Genomic DNA, 8,783 nt, shown 5'->3' with positions numbered 1-8,783 from the left:
AGGGGATGGGGGCAAAGGGCTCAGGCCTGGGGAGGGGCCCCAGAGGGAAGGTCAGGGGGAGCCAGGGATGTTCTGTTCTCAACAACCAGCTGTTGAAATCTAGCCCATCCACCAGGCTGTTACATGCCACCTCTTCTAGGCAGCTCTCCAGGGTTTCCTCCCACCCCCTTCTCTCTTGTGTTCCTTATCTTTCGTGCTACCCCCTCAACCCTCATCGCCTCCAGGCTTGTGCCATCTGGAGACACTCACTGGGTCTCCCCACGGGGAGGGGCAGGGTCCTCGCTCACCACTGGCCTTGGGCTCAGACGGAGGCCCCTCGGGGGGAGGGACTGTGGTTAGGGGTGAAACAGTTGAGACCAGCCCTGTCCTCACGGTCGGGTCCAGAGCCTGCTCCTCCCTGAGGGCCGCGGACCGGCGGTCCAGGCATGTCAGATGGCCATGTGGTGCCAGGCGCTGACCCCGCAGAGCTGGGCTTGCCAGCAGGCCCGGCCTCGCCCTGAAGCCCAGGAGGAGGCGGCCCCAGGCCACCAGCTGCTCGGGGCGCCAGCGCTGGCCTTGTCCGGCCTCCTGACTGCTGGCCGCCCTCGGCCCTCTGGCTCAGAGACCTGCTGTGTCCACTGTTGTGAACTGGACACATCACATGGCCCCTCGGGTGGGCCTAAGGGGCCCTGCTCACAGTCAGGGGTGATGGGAAAGGTTGCTTGCAGCCCAGGGGCCCTGGGCATCTTCTCGAACCTCCACTGGGGGCATCGTGTTCTGCTGCCTTCACAGACAGGACGGGGACGTCCACCTGTGCCCAGGAGTGGCCCTGTGGCACCAAACACTTCGGTTCCCTCCCTGCACCCCTTCTTCCCTCTGCTCACGAGAAGAGGGGATGACTCGGGTGACGGGGCTGGGGAGATCCCAGCAGGAGCTGCACGAGGCCCCAGGGTGTGGTCAGGGTCCTCTGCCCGGGAGGGGCCGGGCCCTCCCCTCCCCTCCCCCACTTCCCCTCCCCCTTCCTTCTCCCTCTCCCTCTTACTCTCCTCCTCTCCAGGTGGCCGATGGCCTGTGCAGCGTGCTGTCCTCTCTTCCCTGTCCCTCCCCACCCTGACCACCCCCACCGCCTCCCTTCTTATCCTGACTGCGCCCCCTGAGGGGACCCAGGATGGAGAAAAGCAAGGCGCTGGCCCTAGAGAGCTCAGGTGGACGTCAGAAGAATGACTGCAGTGAGCCACGACTCTGCATCTCCCCATATGCAGAAAAGTGCTGAGTTTATTAACTTGAGATGTCTGGTTTTCTTTACCAGTCATCTTTCGATGGTCCTACTACCTGGTCTTTGTTGCAAAACTCCTGTACATCCTGGCTCCTCCCCAGCCTCTTCAGAGCCGTCCCTCAGAGCTGAGAGCCTGCCTCCCAGGCTGGAAACCTCAGCAAGGCTGCTGAACAAAACATCATTCTCAATTTTTAGGCTGTGCATTTTTTTTCGTTCAACAGCATAAAAACAAGTCACCTGAGAAAAACCTTAGCTGGAAAATTCTTAAACTTTATGAGGAAAACGCTACCATGAGCTGTAAAGAGAGGTTTGCACAGAGAGGGAGACGCACCACGTGGCCACGAGGAGATGCCGCCAAGGGAGGGAAGGTTACCGCATTGGCTGGATTCCATTCCAAGTGGAACTGGGAGAAGTAAGAACTTATAAAATAATTCTAAGTTAATGTGGAAAGATACCTATCTAGAAATAGCAAGAACCAAAAGCAAACAAAAAGCTAACAAAGAAGGGAGGGCTAATCCTCCAGGAGGTTAGAACACTAACCAGGGAGACTCTCTGATATGCAAGGAAGAAAAGGACTGGGATGCGGTGGGGTGATGGGTCCATCACACAAGGCATTTGTCCATTAATTTCTGTGCCATTTGCCCATTACCTACTCAAAGCATAAACATATTTAAAAAGCAGGCACACTAGCAAGATTCACATGTTTAATATGTGAATTTAATAATATAATTTAAATATAATATAATATAAATATAATAAATGTAATAATATAAATGTATTACGTATATTTGTATAATGGTGCAGTGTGGTGCGCACACAAGGACAGACAGACGGATGGAGAGAAGAGACTTCACTACACACAAGCATTTTCAAATGCAACTGCACCAAATATGGTAAGGAAGCAGCAAAGAGAAAGAATATTTGATAAATAATCATATGAGACATTTTTGGAGGAGGAAATAAAATGACAAAAACATAATATTTCAAAGTAAATTGCAGAAGGATTAAAGAGCTAGATGTAATAAAAATGAGGTGACTCAGAGATTATCCTAAGTGACGCAAGTTAGACAGAGAAAGACAAATGTCATAGAATGTCACTCACGTGCGGACTCAAAAAATGATCCCAATGAACTTATTTACAAAACAGAAACATACCACAGACACAGAAAACAAACCTGTGGTTACCAAAGGGGAAGGATAAATTAGGAGTTTGGGATTAACAGACACAAACTACTATACATAAAATAGGTGAACTGTGTACGTAGCATGGAGAATTGTACTTGGTGTCCTGTAGTAAGCTATGATAGAAAAGGATCTGAAAAAGAACATATACATGCCTAACTGTGCTGTACACCTGAAACTAAACACAATATTGTAAAGCAACTATACTTCAATAAAAAAAAAGCAAACGATAAAAGTCTTGAAGAATGCAGACATAGATATTACATCTTTTGAGGGGGAAAATTTTCCTATTTTAAAAGCAAAGGGAAAAACTGAAAGAAAAAAAAACAAAACCAAATAGATACAACTGGATGTAAATTGAAGATTTCTTGAAGTTCGTTAGCAATACAATAACCAAAGCAAAAGTCAAAAATCAGATTAAGGAAAATATTCTGTGTGATATCAGATGGCTGTAACAACTAACCAGTAGCCACTGGCAGTGCCATCACAACCCAAATGAGTACATGAACCCTGAGACACAGTTTATATTAAGAGCCTACAACTTACTAATAAACATATAGAAAGCTATCATAAAATAGTCATAGAGCCGAATTAAAGAAAACGTTATTATGGTGGTGGTTTTAATTTTAAAAAATTATCCATTGTAGTAGGGTGTGTTAGTAAAACTATTTTAAACAGTATTATGTCAAGAAACATAATATTTCTTAATATTTAATCCAGTAATTCCACCCTATTTTAAGAAATATGTTTTTCTTTGCAACTCAATTGTCCACCGACTGATGAATGAATAATAAAATGTGGAGTCACACGGTGCACTGTTTGGGACAGTATCTTACTGGGGTGAAGTCCTGATCTCACCAGGATGAGCCTTGGAAACATCACAGTGGGTGAGAGAGGACAGTCACAAAAGCCCGCTTGTTGCATGACCTCGTTTATACGTGACGTCCAGAACAGGCGAATCTATGGAGACAGAAAGAGGCTGCCCAGGGCTGGCAGGAAGGAGGGGATGAAGAGCAAGTGTTAACAGGACGTGGTCCTTTTAGGGTGATGAGAGTGTTCTGAAATTGATTGTGGTGCTGGTGGCACGACTCTGTGAACGGAGTCTAGACCACTGAACTGCATCCATGGAAGGGGTGAAATGGATAGTATGTGAATTATATCGTCAGTTGTTACAATATACAAAAATACGAAATAAAAGCACACAGGGAGAGAGGGAAGCTGAGGGAAGGGAGGTGACACCCACTGTTGAGCCCCCACTGCACCCCAGACATGAGCCAGGGGGTTACTTAGATTCGAGCTTTCAGTCCTCACCACCCTCTAAGGGCGAGCGTCACGAAGTCACTGTAATTCCCATCTCGGTGCCCAGAGAGGTGCAGTCTCAAAGCTCACAGCTGCTGGCCTGTGAGGCGCAGATCTGTTCGACCTCTCAGCCCCCCTACCCTTCTCCTTCCGTGTCAGCAGCTGCTGGCGTCGGGACGGGGAAGGAGATGCCAGGACCCAGGCTCAGCAGACGCGCGCCCCCTGCCACAGTCACTGTGAAGGGACATCGCAGGGCTCCAGACAGGGCAGGCCGGGACCACAGGCTCCGCAGAGCTGGACCGTGTCAGGCTTCGGGCCCTGGGGTCCCATACAAAACCCCGTAGTTTTCTACGCATCACTAATGCCCTCCAAAGACTTGAGCGCAAGATGCTGCGCTGTCCTGTGGGATCTGGCCTTGTCACCACTTCTCCTGTGTTCATCACTGATCATCTCCTTTGGGCTGAGACAGAAACAATATGGCCCAGCTCCTGTCCTCACAGAGCTCACACAGAAACAGGGTGGGGACAGGCACTAAACGCCTTTCACAGGCTCTGAGGGAGAGCTGTTCAGAATGCTCTGGGAGCACAGAGGAAGGGGGGACTAACTCTGCCTGGGGCTGGCTCCACCTGCTGATCTCTTCACCCATCTGCCCACTCATCCACTCACTCATCCACCCATCTATCCATCCACTCATCCATCCATCTATCCACCCATCTATCCATCCACTCATCCACTCACCCATCCACCCATCTATCCATCCACTCATCCACTCATCCATCCACCCATCTATCCATCCACTCATCCACTCACGCATCCATCCATCCATCCAGCCAGCCAGCCAGCCATCTATCTACCCACCAGCCAATCCATCCATCCATCTGCCCTTCTGCTCATCCATCCATCCACACTGGTTATGGAGCTCCTTCGCCCACATTGCTCTTGCTGCTCAGAATTCACCAGAGAATAAGGCAAATGAAGTCTCTTCTCTCACAGGTCTTACCCTCTGGTGTGTGTAACATAAAATAATTCTAGATGCAGATAAGCACCACGAGGAAGATAAACCAGAGTGATGGGAGGAGCACACTGGCAGCCAGGGGTGACTTCTCCAGGGGAGTGCGCGGGCTGAGGACTGACTGAGGGTGTCATCCAAGGGGAGGTGTAGGGCGGGGACTCCAGGCAGCAGAGCCGACATGTGCAGAGGCCAAAGGCAGGAACAGGCCTGGCTTGTTGGAGGGACGGAGGAAAGGTCTGCGTGCCTGGAGGGACGGGAACGTTTGTGCTGCTTCTCAAACAAGAAGAGTTTGCTGGGCAGAGGAGGGCGCACGTGCAGACCTGAAGACGCGGGGGCACTTGGGTTTCGCCTAGTAGGACTGGGCACTGTAAATGCTTTTCCTTCACAGGGAAGAAGGAACAAGCAGGAACAGCCAGGAAATCCCTAGGAAAGACGTGCGGGGGAGGTGACCAGATGTAATCCATGTTATGAAGCTTCTCTGATGAAGACAGTGTGGCGTCAGTTCATCTACAGACCAACAGACCAGTGCGGTAGAGAAGGGAACTCAGAACTGGGCCCAGGGACACGCAGATCATGGTCAAGGTGGCTCCTCAGGGAGTCGGAGAGGATGAACTCTAACCAACGGCATGGAGACACCTGGAGATCCGCGTGGAGAAAGCTAAAACTGGATGCTGTCTTACAACGGACGCCCCGTGGGTCCGAGATGAAGCCACACAAATGCTGGGAAAGAAAAACGGGGTGACTTTCTCTACAACCCAGAACAGCGGAAAGCGTTTATAACCACGACTCAAAGTCCCAAAGCAATGAACCAAAGACGGACAAATTTGCCGACTTAAAGTTAAAATGTTTGTTCGGCAAAACACACCATAAGCAAGGTCGAAAGATGCACAAAGAATTTGCAATGAATAGCACAGATGCAGGGCTAAAGCCACCGGTAACAAAGAAACAGTCCAACGACCGGTGGGAAAACGCGCACAGAGAGCAACAAGCTGTTCGTCAGAGAAAAAATGCAGACGTCTCAAACGCGTGAGAAGGTGCCAGTCGTGCTCTTGTGAGAGAAACGCGAGCCGAAACCACGCGGAGGCTCCACGCCTCGCTCGTCAGGCTGGCCAAGAGCCGAAGGCTAACCGCGCGCGCCGGTGGGGCTGCGGGGACGCGTCCGCGCGCGGGTCGCGGGTGGGAAAGCAAACGCTGCGGGTCCTGACGGGGGCGCCGGGAGCTCGCGGGCGGCTCACAAGCGCAGCTGGCCCTAGGCCCCCGCCCCCCCCGACCCCCCCGCCGGCTGGCTTCTAGAACCCTCGCCCAGGTGGGAAACGGACGGCCACACGCAGGTTGCTCTTGGTGACGGCCGGCCGTCACGGGAAGCTGCCGGGTGACGCCTCCGCGGGGGGCGGGCGGGGGAGGGCTGGGGACCCTCGCAGCGCGGTGTGGGCGACGGCAGGGGCGGAGAGCGTCCAGAGACGGCTGGGGAGGGTCTGTAGGGAGGCACGTGCGAGCGGCTTGTATCTCCTCCAAGGACCAGCGCCCGGGCAACCCCAGGCTGATAGGAATGGCTGCCAGCGGGGGGGGGGCAGGGGGAGGGCAGGGCTGGGCTGCCCTGGGGGTCCCCGCTCCGCAGCCACGCAGGCGCTTTGCTACACGAGACTGTGAAGGATAAGGAAGGCTTCCCACCACTCAGACACGAGCAGGAGCAGTGAGTCCCGTGAGCAAGCTGGTGGCAAGGAGTCTTCACGTAGCTTTAAAAACGTGGTGCTCTGAGTGTGGACTCTCAGTGAGGTGTATTCTAAGGACAAAAAAAATCTTTAAAAAGGTTTCCCATGAAAACAGACTAGCAGAAGGAGAAAGTAAGGGACTATGCTCTTCCCAGATGGGAAGCAAAGATGATCACAGGACTCCTCCCCACCCCGCCGCCACCACACACACAGATTTATCTGAATCCTCTCCGAGGGGCAGAAGGCAGGAAGTGGGACAGTCCCAGGGCTGGCCTGGCACTGAGAAGCAGGCCGGCGAGGACACTGGCCTCTGCCGGCCGAGTGTGCAGCTGGTGGCTCCAGGCTGGCTCTGAGGTCCTTCCCGGGGCTTCCGAGGGGAGTGAGCGAGGGCACAGCAGACACGCAGTGTGTCCAGGAGGAGCTGGGAGCTCTCTCTGGGCTCCTGGCCCAGGGGTCCCCGCTGAGGCTGGGATGCTGCCCAGCCTCCCTGCAGGCCAGACCCTCGGGCTGGTCCTCAGCGCCCGTCCCCGAACCCAGCCTGGCCTGGCCTGGTGATGGTGCAGCCCCTGTGGGGCCCCAGTGGGATCAGGGCGCCTGCAAGGGGAGGAATGGGAGGAATGGGGTGGGGGGGCTGGAAGGGAGGAAGTGAAGGGAGGGAGGGAGGGAGGGAGAGAGGGAGGTGCACTCACTCCCTGGGAAGCCAAGTGCCGAGAGCTTCTCATCCACACCATCGCTCTTATTTTCCAGACGTGGAGACAGGATCAGGAGGGCAGGTGACTTGGCCGAGGCCCCACAGCCCGTGAACCCCGAGGGGACACATGTCAGACCCTGTGTTCCTGCATGCTGAGTGTGCAGACCACACTCTGCGTCTGCAGGCCCCCGACTGGCATGGGAACAAGGGGACCCCCAGCTCCAAGGCCCGTCTGTTTGGATGAGACCGCGGGACCTGGCCCTGGGAGGCCCTGGCCCCGGGCTGCAGGTCCATGCAGGCAGATTCCTGCAGCCCAGCGGGGAAGGGCCTGGCCAGTTCCTCCCAGACCCGCAGCCACTTCCTCAGCTCAGCCTGAAAGGCAGAAATGCTGACAGGTGCCATCGCCCCCGACCGCGGCTGTCACTGGAAACCAGATGCCTCCTGTCAGCAGCCCTTCAGTCCCAGGACAGCCAGGCCTGCTTGGAGCTCTTTTCCCTCCCAGCCCCCTCTCCACAGCCCCCCCCCCCCCAACAGATGGATGAGCCAAGCCCAGGGCCCAGTGCACTCACAGGGCTAAAACGGGCTCCTCACTCCAGCGGGCGGGACTACGGACGGCCCGGGAGCTGGGATGGACCAGACCCTGCAGGGAGGTGGGGGTGAGACTCAAGAATGACTGAATAATCTGGGGGGAGAGTAAGTGTCGCAGGTGTCCCCCGGGGGCCTGGGGGAGGGACCGGGGAGGCTTCGTGGAAGGGAGATTGGCTTAGGAAGGGCCAGGTCTCTGTAGGGGAGGAGGAAGGCGGTGTCAGCCCAGCAAGGGCCCAGCTGGCTAGAGGCACAGGGCTAGGCTGGAAGGCAGACCTGGGGCAGGTGAATCCTTGTTGGGGGGCCAAGTGGCTGGGATGAGACACTGAGGCTTCCAGCCATGAGTGGCCCAGTCGGAACTGGCTCAGGGCCACAGTGAGCAAGATGAATGGGTGGAGGGCCTGGAGCAGGGGGCAGCTCAGATGGGGTTCTCACCTGGACATGCATGGCTGGAAATGAACTCCCTGGGCAAGAAATGACACCTCCCCGTCACTCAGCTCTGACCAGACATTTCCTTTTGTTCTGAGCGTGGTGGAAAGTGACAGGGGGGCAACGAGGCCATCGTTTCTGCCTGTCACAGCTGTGGCCAGAATCACAAAGCCAGGCAGGCCCAGCATCACTGAGAATGCAGGGACAGACCTTTCTACACCGTGTGTCAATAAAAACGTCCAGTGCACGTCTGGCTTTGAATGTGTGAGTCTCCTGCATTTCATTTTATGCACATGACAGCGTTATTCTGGGGCGGGGCAGTGAGTGCTGCGCTGCTGGCGGGAGTGGGGGAGGCCGGCTGTGCCCCAGGGTCAGGGGAGCAGCGCTGAGCGCTGGGGGCCCAGGCCACACCCTTGCCTGGCCCAGAGCCGGCCTCAGAGCGGCCTCCCAGGCTGGCTGCCCGGCGTCCAGCAGCAGGGCCTGTTTTTAGCTCCGCTGGAGGCAGGCGGCAGCTGGGGCCAGGCAGGCATGGTGACCTTGTCAGGGGTCATGCCACCTTCACAGGGACCCACTGCAAGGGGAGAGCCAGTGCTCGGCCACGGCACAGCTAGTGGGGTG

The 8,783-nt window shown here is 55.1% G+C and overlaps 1 long non-coding RNA gene across 1 annotated transcript; it reads right to left on the bottom strand.

The window, feature by feature from the left end:
• Positions 1-2,721: 2,721 nt before the first annotated feature.
• LOC141577771 (uncharacterized) lies at positions 2,722-8,407 on the bottom strand. Its single transcript, XR_012507236.1, has 3 exons — positions 8,172-8,407; positions 7,150-7,791; positions 2,722-6,531 (listed from the first exon to the last, which is right to left on the bottom strand). It is a non-coding gene; the product is annotated as an uncharacterized LOC141577771 (long non-coding RNA).
• Between the last annotated feature and the right edge of the window lie 376 nt (positions 8,408-8,783).

Source organism: Camelus bactrianus, chromosome 5 (genome assembly GCF_048773025.1).
Source record: "Camelus bactrianus isolate YW-2024 breed Bactrian camel chromosome 5, ASM4877302v1, whole genome shotgun sequence".
In the NCBI taxonomy this organism is placed as follows: domain Eukaryota; kingdom Metazoa; phylum Chordata; class Mammalia; order Artiodactyla; family Camelidae; genus Camelus; species Camelus bactrianus.
The sequence above is the reverse complement of the archived record's forward strand: the minus strand, read 5'-3'. Positions and strand labels throughout refer to the sequence as shown.